Here is a 14,297-nt window from a genome sequence, read left to right on the forward strand (position 1 = left end):
TGTGATCTTTCTGTTTCAGCTTCCCAAGTACTGGGATTACAGGTGTGTGCCTCCACGTGCAGCTCTTTTTTTTGTGTGTGTGTGTGTGTGTGTGTGTGTGTGTGTGTGTGTGTGTGTATGTGGTACTGGGTGTGGAACCCAGGGGCATTCTACCTCTGGTCTACAATCCCAGACCTATTTTATATTTTTTTTGGAAACAGGGTCTCACTAAATTGCTGAGAGCCTCACTAAGTAGCTGAGGCTGGCTTCGAACTTGTGTGATCCTCCTGTCTCAGCCTTCCAAGCGGGGGGATTACAAGCGTGCACCACCACGCCTGGAATCTATTTTTTTTTTTAAACTGGGTCTCAGTTGGTTAATGAGAGTCTCACTACTTGCTCAGGCTGGCTTTGAACTTGCAATCCTCCTGTTTCAGCCTCCCAAATACTGGGATTACAAATGCGAAGCACAGTTGGGCGTGATGGCACAAGTTTTGTAATTCCAGCATTTGGGAGGCTGAGACAGGAGGACTGTGGTTCGCAGCCAACCTCAGCTACTTAGTGAGACCCTATGCAACTCAGTGAGATCCTGTTTCAAAATGAAGAATAAAATAGCTGGGCGTGGTGTCGCACGCTTATAATCCCTGTGCTTGGGAGGCAGAGACAGGAGGATCACGCAGGTTCAAAGCCAGCCGCGGGTGCTGGCTTAGGAGACCCTGTTTCCAAATAAAAATGTAAAAACAGGTCTGGGAGTGTAGCCCGGAGGTAGAAGGGCTGGGTTTCAGGAGGGTGAGAGTTGAGGGACTATTTACTAAGTGCTAGCTTGCCTCAGCCACTGATGTAACTTCTTGACCCTGAATCCTCACCTCTGAGACAGAGAAAGGTAGGAACTCTTCCATTTCACAGAGGAGAAAGCTGGAGGACCCTGAGGTTCAGAGAATTCCAGCTGAGCCTGGGGGGAGGTGGGAAGCAGCCTGGACTCACTGCCTTTGTTGCAAGAGAGTTCTCCACCCCACCCATCCCACCTTCCGCGGCCTTCTTTCTTCTTTCTCTGTGTGTCTCTGGACACCCACCCACAGGTACAGGCCTTTGGGATTATTATTTTTTGTTTGTTTGTGGTACTGGAGATGGAACCCAGGGGCATTCTACCTCTCAGCTACACCTCCAGTCTTTTATTTTATTCTTTATTTTGAAACCGAGTTGCAAAGGGCCTCACTAAGTAGCTGAGGGCTGGCCACGAACCGCGATCCTCCAGTCTCAACCTCCCCAAAGCTGGGATCACAAGTGTGCGCCACCACGCCCAGCTTGGCCTTTGGGATCTTTAGCAAAGAACCTGGCTGACTAAGGACAGATTCTACGATCTACTGCTGCACACCCTGAATTTAGAGTACTGGGGTAGGGATCGAGGGGTGGGTAGGGCTGGCGTTTTCTCCTGAGAGCCTGAGGGAATGGGGTATGGGAAATCAGGATCACCCCAACCCCCAGAGGTGTTAGTGTCCCCCAGTTCTGAGGGATGCTGGTCCTGGGGAGGCCCAGCCGCTGTCACCTGAGTCCCCTCTCTGGGTCCCTGGGGTGCAGGGGTCCTGTATGGTTCAGAGATGCAAAACCGATGGAAAGCCGCATACAGGTGCTAACGCAGGAAGAGCAAAATCAGCGTTGTGGTGCTGGGTTCTGAGCCCAGGGCACGGTACCCAGCACCTGAGCTACATCCACAGCCCTTTTCATTTTGAGGCAGGGTCTTGCTAAATTGCCCAGGCTGGCCTCAGACTCCAATCCCCTTACGCAAGCCTCCTGACTAACTGGGGTCACATTGCAAGTGGGACTGGGGAAAATGATCCCTCCCTTCCTTGACACTGGAGATTAAAAACAGGGACATTTTAGCCGGGCGTGGTGGCACACCACAGTACTTGGGAGGCTGAGACAGGAGGATCGCACAGGTTCGAAGCCAGCCTCAGCTACTTGGTGAGGCTCTCAGGGACTTAGAATATAAAATAGGTCTGGGAGTGTAGCCCAAAGGTAGAAAGCCTCTGGGTTCCATCCCCAGCACCACAAAAACAAAACAAACAAACAAACAAACAAAACCAGGGAGTTTTACCTCTGAGTTATACCCGCAGCTCTTTTTGTTTTTTGAAGCAGAGTCATCCCTGGCTGGTTTGTGTCTTGAAGGGTTCAGAGCAGTTCCCAGTGAGGCAGAGGAGAGGGGAACCCAACTCAGGATGAACAGGGTCCTTGGTTTTCGTGATAGACTCGCCAGTCACTAGGGATGGAGCCCTGGAACCCAGGGGTATTCTACCTCCAAGCTACACCCCCAGCCCTATTTCTTATTCTTTATTTTCAAACGGTGTCTCATTGAATTGCAAAGGACCTCACTAAGTAGCTGAGGCTGTCCTGGAACTGTGATTCTCCTGTCTCAGCTTCCCAAATGCTGGGATTACAAGCGTGCGCAGGACGCCCAGCTTTATTCTATATTTTGAAATAGGGTCTCACTAGTTGCAGAGGGCCTCACCAAGTAGCTGAGGCTGACCCCCTGTCTCAGCCTCTCAAGTACTGGAATTACAAGCATGGATCACCACATCTGGCTTGATTTTATTCTTCTATTTGGAAACAGGGTCTCAATAAATTGCAGAGTGCCTCACTAAGTTGCTGAGGCTGGCTTTGAACCTATGATCCTCCTGAAGTATCCCAAGTACTAAGATTAGAAGCATGCACCACCATGCCTAGCTCCACAGAGGTTATTTAGGAATGTAAGAAATACACATTTGCCGGGCATGGTGGCGCACACTTGTAATCCCAGCATTTGGGAGGCTGAGACAGGAGGATCCCGGTTTGAGGACTACTTAGTGAGGCCCTTTGCAACTCAGTGAGACCTTGTTTTGAAATAAAGAATAAGAGCTGGGCATGGTGGTGCATACTTGTAATCTCAGCCCTTGGGAGGCTGAGACAGGAGGATCACACAGGTTCGAAGTCAGCCTCAGCTACTTAGTGAGGCCCTCTGCAATTTAGAGACATCCTGTTTCAAAATAAAGAATAAAAGGCAGGCGTGGTGGCGCACGGTTGTAATCCCAGCATTTGGGAGGCTGAGCCCTGGAGGATCACGGTTCGCGGACAGCCTCAGCTACTTAGTGAGGCCCTCTGCAACTCAGTGAGACCTGGTTTCAAAATAAAGAATAAAAAATAGGGCATTACAAGCATGCACCACCACGCTCAGGTATAGCAGGGGACTTTTGGAGGCCGTACCTGAACATTTCAGAGGCAGCTCAGGAGCCCTGTATCCTCTGAATATTAGTGGGAATTTGAGGGACAGAGTGGATGATAGTAAAGCATCTCCCTCAGAGGCCCAAGCTGGGCTCCAAGAGGTCTGGGACGATAATTTCCTAGCAATTTCCCCGTCCGTAGTAGCCTTTGGTGTGGAGGAGGGTGTGAGAGGAAGACCACCAGTCCCGGGAAGGGTTGGAGACTGGACTGGGGGAGGGGTCTCCCCTGGCTGGCTTCAGGACTTCAGAGTGGCTCTCTTGTCAGACAAAACCTGGGCCACAGCGCCCTCTGGCGGCGGCTACACCCTTAGGTTTTAGTGTTGGAGAAATGACCAAAGGCTGAGTCTTACTTTTGGATTCAGTGTTTGTCTTCAAGACTTGAGTGCCAGGAAGATCAGGCATCAGAGATCTAAGAGGGACTACCTGGTGTCTGGATAGGTCAGGGGGTCGGGACTTAATAGGATTCGCACACAGCCCAGGTATCGCCTCGTTGGCCCTCAGCCTGGGTCCGAAGGTGCCTGTGGGATCCGCAGCCCTCGGGGCTGTCATTGTCTGATGATGCACCTGTCACCCCACTGGACTGGGAGCTCAAGGCAGGGTGTGGGGCTGTCTACACCCCTGCCGTCCATAGGGCTGGGGACACTGGGATACTATAGGAAGGACAGAATGTGCCTGTAACCTTACCTGTCTCTGTCTTGAAGCTTTGGCTGCAGACACTCGGATGAGAAGAGTCCTTAATAGACCCCACCCCACCCCACACAGCTTGTCCAAGAGTCCAGCCCTGGAGGGCACAACCTGGGCGTGGTTCAGGAGAAGGATCTGGAGTAGTTCCCTGTTCTGGAGGGGGACAGAACTCAGATCCTTGGTTTACGCGATTGATGGACAAGAATTTCTCCATGAGCCAGAGACATACAGATTTATTTAGGAAAACAAGAAATACACATTCACAGCCACCTTAAAAGTGAGAGTGACGTGTTTGGGGGTTTATCCCTCTCTTTTTTTGCGGTACTGGGGATGGAACCCAGGGGCATTCTACCTTTGAGCGACACTCCCAGCCCTATTTTTTATTCTTTATTTTGAAGCAACTAAGTTGCAAAGGGCCTCACTAAGTAGCTGAGGCTGTCCAGGAACTGCAAGCCTCCTGTCTCAGCCTCCCAAATGCTGGGATTACAAGTGTGCACCACCACGCCCAGATTCTCTCTCTCTCTCTCTCTCTCTCTCTCTCTCTCTCCCTCTCCCTCTCCCTCTCCCTCTCCCTCTCCCTTTCTCCCTCTCTCCCTCTCTCCCTCCGTCTCCCTCTCTCTTTTTTTTTTAGATGCTGAGGATTGAACACAGGGGCATTCTACCACCAAGTTACACCTCCATCCCTATTTTAATTTAATTTAGTTTAATTTAACTTAATTTTGGGACCCAGGGGCTTTTCTACCTCCGGGCTATACTCCCAGACCTATTTTTATACTTTATTTGGAAACACAGTCTCACTAAGTTGCTGAGAGCCTCACTAAGTAGCTGAGGCTGGCTTTGAACCTGTGTGATCCTCCCGTCTCAGCCTCCCAAGCGCTGGGATCCTATTTTAATTAAATTAAATTTTATTATTTTTGTATGGTACTGGGGGTGGAACCCAGGGGCTTTTCTACCTCTGGGCTATACTCCCAGACCTATTTTATATTTTATTTGGAAACAGGGTCTCACTAAGTTGCTGAGAGCCTCACTAGGTAGCTGAGGCTGGCTTCGAACCTGTGCGATCCTCCTGTCTCAGCCTCCCAAGCGCGGGGATTACAAGCATGCGCCACAACACCCGGCTTAATTTTATTTTGAAGAAGGGTCTTCCTAGGTTGATGAGAGTCTCACCATTTGCAGAGGCTGTCCTCGAGTCTGTCTTGGATGCTCCGGCCTCAGTCTCCCAAGTACTAGGATTACAGCCGTGCCCAACAGGCAGGCTCTTGTTTAAACTACTCAGGACCGCTAACCTTGACCAAGGAAATTGCTTTTGCTTAAACCTTGCACAGGTGGGAGAGCTCATAGTGCCCCAGAGGTTACCCCTTTGTGTGACCTCTAACCCCTGACCAACAGAAAACTCTACTACTTAACTTTTTTTTTTTTTTTTTGAGGGTCTGGGGATGGAACCCAGGGGCATTTGACCTCTGAGCTACACCCCCTGCCCAGTTTTTTATTCTTTATTTTGAAACAGGGTCTCACTAAATTGCAGAGGACCTCACTAAGTAGCTGAGGCTGTCCGTGAACCGCGATCCTCCGGTCTCAGCTTCCCAAATGCTGGGATTACAAGAGTGCGCCACCATGCCTGGCCTACTTAACTATGTCTAAATTGAATAACAATTCAAGGTATTTTGTGAGTTTCCAGTATTGTGTCTGGACCACTTTTCTGGATGCTTTGTGTTATGTGGTCCTTTCTGGATTTTCCTTTGTTATATGATCAATAGGTGGTGCATGCTTGTAATCCCAGCATTTGGGAGGCTGAGACAGGAGGATCCGGGTTCGCGGCCAGCCTCAGCTACTTAGTGAGGTCCTCCACAACTCAGTGAGACCCTGTTTCAAAATAAAGAATAAAATAGGCTGGGGGTCTAGCTCAGAGGTAGAATACCCCTGGGTTCCATCCCCAGTCCTGGAAAAAAACATAGGGCTGGGAGTGTAGCTCAAAAGTAGAATGCCCCTGGGTTCAATCCTTAGTTCTGAAAAATAAAACCAAAACAAAACTATAAGCCAGGCATGGTGGTGCACGCTTGTAATCCCAGCATTCAGGAGGCTGAGACTGGAGGATGGCGGTTTGTGGACAGCCTCAGCTACTTAGTGAGGCCCTCTGCAATTTAGTGAGACCCTGTTTCAAAATAAAGAATTAAAAATAGCCGGGCGTGGTGGTACACGCCTGTAATCCCCACGCTTGGGAGGCTAAGACAGGAGGATCCCACAGGTTCGAAGCCAGCCTCAGCTACTTAGTGAGGCTCTTAGCAACTTAATGAGCTGTTTCCAAACAAAATATAAAATAGGTCTGGGAGTATAGCCCGGAGGTAGAAAGCCTCTGGGTTCTACCCCCAGTACCGCCAAAAAAAAAAAAAAGGCAGGGGGTGTAGCTCGGAGTTTGAATGCCCCTGGGTTCCATCCCCAGACCCACAAAAACAAAAACCAACCAACAAACAAACAAACAAAAAAATCTTTCTTTCTTTTGCGGTACTGGGGATGGAATGCAGGGGCATTCTACCTCTGAGTACACCCCAAGTCCTATTTTTTGTGTGTGTGTGTGGGTCTGGGGATAGAACCCAGGGGCATTCTACCTCCGAGCAACACCCCCTGCCCTAATTTTTTATTTTTATCCCCCCCTAGCTAATCTACCTCTGAGCTATACACCCCCAGCCTTATTTTTTATTCTTTATTTTGATACAGGGTATGACTAAGTTGCAGAGGGCCTCACTAAGTAGCTGAGGCTGTCTGAGAACCGTGGTCCTCCAGTCTCTGCCTCCCAAATGCTGGGATTACAAGTGTGCACCACCATGACTGGCTTGCCTGCCTTCCAGTACTGGGGATGGAACCCAGGGGCATTCTACCTCTGAATTACTCCTCCAGCCCTATTTAAAAAAAAAAAAAATTTTAAACCGGGTCTCACTGAGTTGCAGAGGTCCTCACTAAGTAGCTGAGGCCGACCACGAACCATGATCCTCCTGTCTCAGGCTTCCGAATGCTGGGATTACAAGTGTGCGCCACCACGACCGGCTTATTCTTTAATTTGAAACAGGGTCTCACTAAATTGCAGAGGGCCTCATTAAGTACTTGAGGCTGTCTGCAAACGGTGATCCTCTGGTCTCAGTCTCCCAAGTACTGGGATTACAAGTGCAGTACCACGTCCAGCCCTATTTTTATTTTCTTCTAGTCTACCTCAAGGGGATTGGGGAATTTCGCCACAGGTTTCCATATTAAAGTTACATTTTAGCCAGGTGTGGTGACCCATGCCTGTAATCCCAGTACTTGAGAGGCTGAGACAGGAAAACTGCAGGTATGAGGCCCTCAGCAATTTAGCAAGACTCTGTTTCAAAATGAAAATTTAAAAAAGGCTAGAAGTGTGTGGCTTGGCGATAGAATGCCCCTGGGTTCAATCCCCAGTACCACACACACACACACACACACACACACACACACACACACACACATATATATATATATATATATATATATATATATATATATATATATAAATGTACATTTTCCTTGTTCTTTTTGTGTGTATGTGGTACTGGGGTTTCTGGAAACCCTTCTGCCTCCGGGCTACACTCCCAGACACCTTTTTTTTTTAATGATTTTATTTGGAAACAGGGTCTCTTAAACCAGCGCGGCTGGCTTCGAACCTGCGCGATCCTCCTGGCTCCACCTCTCAAGCGCGGGGATTACAAGCGTGCGCCACGGCGCCCGGCTCCTTGTTCTTTTTTACGTCTCCTTTTTATATATTTCCTTTATTTCTTCTATCCTTCCTCACACCCACCTTACTCTCTTTTTCTGCTGGGTGCACATCCGAGCACCTTCCATTTGTCATGTCTGTTTTTTGTGGGGCAGGGGGAAGGCTCCCCGTGCTGCCCAGGCTGACCTCAGACTCCGGCGTTGATGTCACCCTCCCGCCTCAGCCTCTCTAGGAGCTGGGCTAGGGCTTCTTGTCTATTTAAGGCAATGGGGACATAGCAGTAGATGGGACAACAGTCCATTTCATCCCCCAGCCTATATTCTAGTGGGTGGAGGCTGACAATAGGCCAAATAACCCAATATAAACACAGTATAACAGACTATCGTAAAGATTCTGAAGGAAAAGAAAGTATTAGCTGGGTGTGGTGGAGCGCACCTTTTTTCCCAGTACTTGGTAACTGAGACAGAAGGATTGCAGGTTCACACCAGCCTCAGGAACTTAGTGAGAGCCCCTTCTTTCCAGAATCCAGGGGCATTCTACCTCTGAGCTAGACCTCTGCCTGATTTTATTCTTTTATTCTGAAACAGGGACTCGCTAAGTAGCTGAGGCTGGCTGTAAACCTGCAAATCTCCTGTCTCAACCTTCCAAGTTACAAGTGTGCGCCATTACACCTGGCTTGCAATATTTATTTGTTTGTTTGTTTGTATATTTATTTATTTTTATTTGCAGTACTGAGGATAGAACCCAGGAGCATTCCACTTCCAAGCTACACTCCCAGCCCTATTTTTTTTTGGTGGTACTTGGGGTGGAACCCAGAGGCTTTCTACCTCGGAGCTATACTCCCAGACCTTTTTTATATTTTATTTGGAAACAGGGTCTCAATAAGTTGCTGAAAGCCTCACTAAGTAGGTGAGGCTGGCTTTGAACCTGTGTGATCCTCCTGTCTCATCCTCCCAAGCGCAGGGATTACAAGCGTGCACCACCACGCCTGGCTCCCAGCCCTATTTTTTATTCTTTATTTTGAAACAGGGTCTCACTGAGTTGCAAAAGGCCGCACTAGGTAGCTGAGGATGTCCACAAACCGTGATCTTCCTGTCTGAGCCTCCCGCATGCACGACCACGCCCGGCTTATTTTTTATTTTGAAACAGTCTCTCACAGTCTGGCACACACTTGTAATCCCAGTACATTAGAGGCTAAGACAGGAAGATCACAGGTTTGAGGACAGCCTGAGCAAACAGACTCTCATTAACCTAGAGAAAGCCTATTTCAAAATAAAATGAAAATAAAATAGTGCTGGGGGTGTAGCTCAGAAGTAGAATGACACTGGGTTCAATCCCCAGTGCCACACACACTAAATAAATAAATAAATAAATAAATAAATAATAAGCTGGGCATGGTGGCACACGCTTGTAATCCCACCATTTCAGAGGCTGAGACAGGAGGGCCTTGGTTTGCAGACAGCCTCAGGCCCTTTGCAACTAAGTGAGACCCTGATTCAAAATAAAGAATAAAAAATAGGGCAGGGGGTATAGCTAGTAGGTAGAACACCTCTAGGTTCCATCCCCAGTACCACAAAAAAAAAAAAAGAATAAAAAAATAGGGCTAGGAGTATAGCTCAGAGGTAGAATGTCCCCAACTTCTATCCCCAGTACTGAAAAAAATAAAATTAAATAAAATTAAACTAAATTAAAAATAGCCATGCATGGTGGTGCATGCTTGTAATTCCAGCATTTGGGAGATTGAGACAGGAGGCTCCAAGTTCATGGATAGCCTCGGTTACCTTGTGAGGTCCTTTGCAACTCAGTAAGAACCTGTTTCACAATAAAGAATCAAAAATAGGGCTTGGTGGGCCGGGCGTGGTGGCGCACACTTGTAATCCCCGTGCTTGGGAGGCGGAGACAGGAGGATCGCGCAGGTTCGAAGCCAGCCTCACTGGCTTAAGAGACCCTGTTTCCAAATAAAAATATAAAATAGGTCTGGGAGTGTAACCTGGAGGTAGAAGGGTTTCCAGGAACCCCAGTACCACCAAAAAAAAAAAAAAAAAAAATTAGGGCTGGGTGTGTACCTCAGAGGTAGAATGCCCCTGGTTCCATCCCAAGTACTGAAATAAATAAATAAATAAATAAATAAATAAATAAATAAATAAAGCCAGGTGAGGTGGCACATGCTTGTAATCCTAGCATTTGGGAGGCTGAGACAGGAGGATATCAGTTTGAAGACATCCTCAGCTACTTAGTGATGTCCTTTGCAACTCAATGAGACCCTGTTTCAAAATAAAGAATCAAATATAGGGCTGGGGAGCCAGGCATGGTGGCGCACGCTTGTAATCCCCCCGCTTGGGAGGCTGAGACAGGAGGATCACACAGGTTCGAAGCCAGCCTCAGCAACTTAGTGAGGCTCTCAGCAACTTAGTGAGACCCTGATTTCAAATAAAATATAAAATAGGTCTGGGAGTATGCCCGGAGGTAGAAAAGCCCTGGGTTCTACACCAAGTGCCACCAAATATTAAATAAATAAATAAATAAATAAATAAATAATAAGGAGCCAGGAGTGGTGGTGTACACTTGCAATCTCAGCACTAGGAAGGCTGAGACAAGAGGATCACACAGGTTCGAAGCCAGCCTCAGCTACTTAGTGAGGCTCACTTAGTGAGACCCTGTTTCCAAATAAAAAGATATAAAGTAAATCTGGGAGTATAGCCTGGAGGTAGAAAGCCCCTGGGTTCCACTCTCAGTACCACCACAAAAAAAAAAAAATAGGGCTGGGGGTGTATCTTGGAGGTAGAATGTCCCTGGTTTAAATCCCCAGTACTGCAAAAAAAAAAAAAAAATATATATATATATATATATATATATATATATATACACATAAATATAGATAAAAATAAAATTAAATAAAACAAAAGCAGGGCATGGTGGCACGTGCTTGTAATCCCAGTAGTTGGGGAGCTGAGACAGAAGGATCAAGTTTGCAGCCAGCCTCAGCTACTTAGTGAGGCCCTCTGCAACTTAGTATGACCCTGTTTCCAAATAAAGAATAAAAAATTGGGCCGGGGTGTAGCTCAGAGGTAGAATGTCCCTGGGTTCCATCCCCAGAACCCCTCAAAAATAAATTTAGCTGGGGGTGGTGGCACATACTTGTAATCCCAGAATTTGGGAGGCTGAGACAGGAGGATCACGGCTTGTGAATATCTTCAGCTACTTAATGAGGCCCTCTGGAACTCCATGAGACACTGTTTGTTTGTTTGTTTTTTGTGGTTCTGGGGATGGAACCCAGGGACATTTGACCTCTGAGCTACACCCCCAGCCCTATTTTTATTCTTTATTTTGAAACAGGGCCTCACTGAGTTGCAAAGGGCCTCACTAAGTAGCTGAGGCTGTCCGTGAACCGTGATCCTCCTGTTTCAGCCTCCCGAATGCTGGGATTACAAGTGTGTACCACCACGCCTGGCTGAGACCCTGTTTTAAAATAAAGAATAAGCAGGGTGTGGTGGCGCAGGCTTGTAATCGAGTATTCAGGAGGCTGAGACCAGAGGATCTCGGTTCATGGACCTTCGCTGCTTAGTGAGGCCCTTCGCAACTCAGGGAGGCTCTGTTTCAAAAAATAAAGAATAAAAAATAGGGGTGGGGCTGTAGCTTGGGGGTATAATGCCCCTGGATTCTATCCCCAGTACTGTAAAAATAAGTAAGTAAGTAAATAAATAAATAAATAAATAAAGTATGAAAATTGAGCTGGGGGTGTAGCTCAGAGGTAAAATATGTCCCTGGGTTCAATTCCCAGCACCACACACACACAAAAAAAAAAAAAAAAAAAAAGAAAAGAAAAAAAAGAAAAAATCAAAAGGGCTGGCAGTGTATCTCAGAGGTAGAATGTCCCTGGTTTCATCTGAGTGTGGTTGCACATGCCTGTAATACCAGCATTTGAGAGGCTGAGAAAGGAGGATGGTAGATTCCAGAAAAGCTTTAGCAACTTATAAAGATTCTCAGCAAACTAGGGAGACCCTGTTTCAAAACAAAAAATAATGACTGGCTGTGGTGGCACATGCTTGGAGTCCTAGTACTTTGGAGTGTGAGACAGGAGGATACCAAGTTCAGGGTCAGACGCAGCTACTTAATTAGGCCCTTCACAACTTAGATTTTTCAAATAAAAAATAAAATAGAGGCCGGGCATGGTGACGTACACTTGTAATCCCTGCGCTTGAGAGGCTGAGACAGGAGGATCGCACAGGTTCGAAGCCAGCCTCAGCTACTTAGTGAGGCTCTCAGCAACTTAGTGAGACCCTGTTTCCAAATAAAGTGTAAAATAGGTCTGGGAGTATAGCCCGGAGGTAGAAAGCCTCTGGGTTCCACCCCCAGTACCACAAAAATAAATAAATAAATAAATAAATAAATAAATAAATAAATTAGGACTGGAGGTGTAGCTCAAAGGTAGAATGTCTCTGGGTTCCGTCCTGAGCACCAATACATACATACGTACATACATATGGCTGGGAGTGTAACTTGGAGATAGAATGATACCTAGTAAGTGGAGTGTGGTGTCACACACTTGTAATTCCAGTACTTGAGAGGCTAAGACTGGAGGATCATGGTTCATGGCCAGCCTCAGCTACTTAGTGAGGCCCTCCATAACTTAGTGAGACACTGTTTCAAAATAAAGAATAAAAAATACGGATGGGGTGCAGCTGGGAGGTAGAATGCCCCTGGGTTCCATTCCTAGTAGACAGGAGGATCCCAGTTTGCAGACAGCCTGAGCTACTTAGTGAGGCCCTCATGCAACTCATTGAGACCCTGTTTCAAAATAAAGAATAAAGCCAGGCATGGTGGCGCACGCTTGTAATCCCTGTGCTTGAAAGGCTGAGACAGGAGGGTCGCACAGGTTCGAAGCCAGCCTCAGCTACTTAGTGAGGCTCTCAGCAACTTAGTGAGACCCTGTTTCCAAATAAAAAATAGTTTAAAAAATAGGTCTGGGAGTATAGCCCGGAAATAGAAAGCTTCTGGGTTCCATCCCCAGTACCACCACCACAAAAAAAAAAAAAAAAAAAAAAAAAAGCTCTATTCTATTCTCACTGTGGTTGGAAGCTTTGGAGGTTTCAAGGCAGAAGGCAGCTGACGCAGAGCGTTAGACAGCCTGCTCTGGCTGCTTTGGGAACAGGCTCCAGGACAGGGTGGGGGATCACTGATCCGACTGCTGGGACAGTCAAGACAAGACTGTGAGGAGCAAAAGCGGGGTGGAGGCCAGGAGGAGAGGAGGGTGGAATACAGACAGCAGCGTTTGCTGGCAGGCTTGTGCTCCTGGGAAAGAAGAGGAGAGTCCGGATGATTGATGGCACAGAGCTCACTTTCTCTAGCCTGCTGCACAGGCCCCTACATGAATGGCCTCCTCTCTCCTTGGCGTCTCTCCCTCCTCGCTCACTCTGTTCCAGTTACACTCGTTTTCTTACTGAACTTTGAACACGCCAAGCTTGTTCCCACCCCAAGGCCTTTGCACCAGGTCATCCCTGTGTTTAGACACGCTTCCTGCAGAGTGCAGGCTGGCAACCTCTCAGGTTCTCAGATCAGATGTCGTTGCTCTGAGAAGCCACTCCTTCTTTCCTCCTCCTCCTCCTCCTCCTCCTCCTCCTCCTCCTCCTCCTCCTCCTCCTCCTCCTCCTTCTCCGTTAATCCCCCCCCCCCCGCCTCTCAGGTACTGGGGGTGGAACCCAGGGGCATTCTACCTCTGAGCTACACCTCTAGCCCTATTTTTTTTTTTTTTATTTTGAAGTAGAGTCTCACTAAGTTTCGGAGGTCTCACTAAATAGCTGAGGCCGGCCATGAACCTTCCATCATCTTGTTTCAGCTTCCCAAGTACTGGGATTACAAGCTTGTGCCACCATGCCTGGCCCTAATTTTTATTCTTTTTTTTTTTTTTTTTTTTTTTTGTGTGTGTGTGTGTGGTGGTACTGGGGTTCCTGGAAGCCCTTCTACTTCCGGGCTACACTCCCAGACCTATTTTTTTTAATATATATATTTATTTGGAAACAAGGTCTCTTAAGCCAGCGCGGCTGGCTTCGAATCTGCGCGATCCTCCTGTCTCCGCTTCCCAAGCGCGGGGATTACAAGCGTGCGCGCCACCACGCCCGGCTTTATTCTTTATTTTGAAACAGAGTCTCAGTGAGTTGCAAAGGGCCTCCCTCACTAAGTAGTTGAGGCTGCCCACAAGCCACAATCCTCCGGTCTCTGCCTCCCAAATGCTGGGATTACAAGCGTGTGCCACCATGCGCGGCTTATTTTCTTTATAGCATTTATCACTCCCTAAAAATGATCTTATCTAATTAATTTCTTGCTTAAGCTCTCTTGCTCCATTACAGCATCAACTTCTTGAGAACAGCGACTTTGTTTTGTTTGGCCATTGGTGTATTCTCAGGAGCGTCTGGCACATAGCAGGTGCTCAATAAAGGAACAAAGACTTGGATTAACCCCGCGCTGGTTCACAGGCTGCTAATACATAAGAAACCAGCGGGTACCGACAAGAGTACTCGCTAGACCCCGGGGGCCACGACGCACCCGGGGGAGACCCAGAAGCCGGGCACCACCTGCTCCCGCGCCAGCGGTGCCAGAAGAATGGAGCGATCCCGGGCTGGGAGCGAGCACCCCAGGGAGGGGCAGGAAGGATGCTCGGGGCC

The sequence above is a fragment of the Muscardinus avellanarius genome, assembly GCF_963383645.1.
Source record: "Muscardinus avellanarius genome assembly, chromosome: 10".
NCBI lineage: Eukaryota > Metazoa > Chordata > Mammalia > Rodentia > Gliridae > Muscardinus > Muscardinus avellanarius.